This window comes from Octopus bimaculoides, chromosome 12 (assembly GCF_001194135.2).
Source record: "Octopus bimaculoides isolate UCB-OBI-ISO-001 chromosome 12, ASM119413v2, whole genome shotgun sequence".
Taxonomy (NCBI): Eukaryota; Metazoa; Mollusca; class Cephalopoda; order Octopoda; family Octopodidae; genus Octopus; species Octopus bimaculoides.
In genome coordinates this window covers 3,917,424-3,919,253 of record NC_068992.1, presented here as the reverse complement: position 1 = coordinate 3,919,253, position 1,830 = coordinate 3,917,424, and the positions used below count along the sequence as shown (strand labels likewise).

General features: G+C 36.0%; 1 long non-coding RNA gene across 7 annotated transcripts in view; it reads left to right on the top strand.

The window, feature by feature from the left end:
• Positions 1 to 1,830, top strand: part of LOC128249185 (uncharacterized) — a 201,660-nt gene that overhangs the window by 179,185 nt on the left and 20,645 nt on the right. For 6 of the 7 annotated variants that reach the window (XR_008265282.1, XR_008265288.1, XR_008265284.1 and 3 more), the window contains one exon: positions 1,118 to 1,426. The exons of the other annotated variant lie outside the window; for it this stretch is intronic. This is a non-coding gene — a long non-coding RNA (uncharacterized LOC128249185). Of the gene's footprint in view, positions 1 to 1,117; positions 1,427 to 1,830 lie in introns of those variants that run through there. 7 annotated transcript variants of the gene reach the window in all.

Below are 1,830 nucleotides of genomic sequence, written 5' to 3'. Positions count from 1 at the left end.
ATATATATATATATATAACAGATTTATTAGTGAGGGATTATCAATACTTTATAAGCCTCTGTTAGTACACCAGGTTGACAATGTCGCTTGGTTAGTAAAGAACTCCACGTATTCTTGTGGCAGGGTCCGAAGTTCTAGTTCATCATCATTCTATATTGTAATCTGAATAATTCTATATTGTAATTTGAATAATTCACCTCTGGTAACATGTGTGTTTCGTTCATCATCCTTAAATAACTCTTATTCAGGGACATTTTGAGCTGGATGGGCGACTGGTCCTGAAGAAAATTCTCACTGGGTCTCACCTGCAAGGTCATGCACTGTTTATCTTGATATGAGATCACCATGTCGCATGCATAATGCTGTGATGCATGTACTTGATGTACCCTTATCGAACGGATAGTCATGATGGGCATACTGGGCTTTGCATAATTATACCCGCGCAGTCACTTTGGTGACATACGCTGCTCTCTCACTCAATAATGATAAAAACAATAAGGAGGAGGAAGAGGATGAGGATGAAGATGAGGATGAGGATGGCGGCGGCGGCAGAGAAGGAGGAGGATATTCATGATAGCAGCATGTAATAATGGTGATGATGTCAATGAATAATCGTTTCTATTTTAGGCAAAAGACCTGAAGTTGTGGGCAGCGATGCTGGTCAGTTACATCGATCCAAGTGCTCAACCGGTTCTTGTTTTATAAGCTTCCGCAAGAATGAGAGGCAAAGCGGACCTCGGCGGATTTTGAACTCAGAACGTAAAGAGGTACGAAAATGTCGCAAAGCACTTTGTCCTCCAGCTCGCTGTCTTAATAATGATCATCATCATCATCATCATCATCATCATCATCATCATCATCATCATCATCATCATGCTGAGCCAAGACAGAATGTTAACATGAATGTAACATTTTCATTTTCTTATGACTTGTAATATGATATTACAGGTTATTATCCAAAGCATTGAGAAAAGTAGCAACGCTACAGAACAAGCATGCTAAATAAAAAATTTTAGAAAACCAATATCACGTGATTTTGGATATTGACGTCATTGAGGTTTAGTTATAGGTGCTAGTTTTCTTTTGTTATATTTTTTTCTTGTTGTTTTCTTTTCAGTTTCCTTGTCTTTTTTAACGCTATAAAACCGGCCTCGAATTACAAGATATGACATGCTGATACGACTATGAATACAGATTTTTGTGATAAGATAAAATTTAGTGTGATGTTCAACACACGATGAAGGAGATGATATTGAGAATAGGTTGAATAAAATTAGCGGGAGAAGAAGGAAGGAGTAATGGATGAATATGAGTTGGCAGGAATATTACAATGAAGAATACTCGAATAATTTTTGACTGGACTTAATAAGAAAGAACAGTATTAGGAGGACATAAGACCAGAAACGTGAATGCTAGGAAATAACAACATGGATTCTTTTATAATAAATATATTCAACAGAGAACCATTTTTTTGTTTGTTTGTATGTTGTATATTTATCTTTTACTTGTTTCTATCATTAAACTACGTCCATGCTGGGGCAACGCCTTGAGAATTTTAGTCGAAGAAATCGACCACCAGTAGTTATTTATGAAAGCTTCGTACTTATTGTATCGGATTCTTTTCGTCGAACCGTCAAGTTACGGGGTACATAAAGAACAGCACCGGTTGGCAAATGGTGGTGGTGGAGGTGGGAAGACACAAACAGAAAGATACACACACATACATATATATATATGTATGTGCATGCTCTAAGCTGAAACTATAAAAAAAATATATAAATATATATATACATACATACATACATATATATATATATATATATATATATA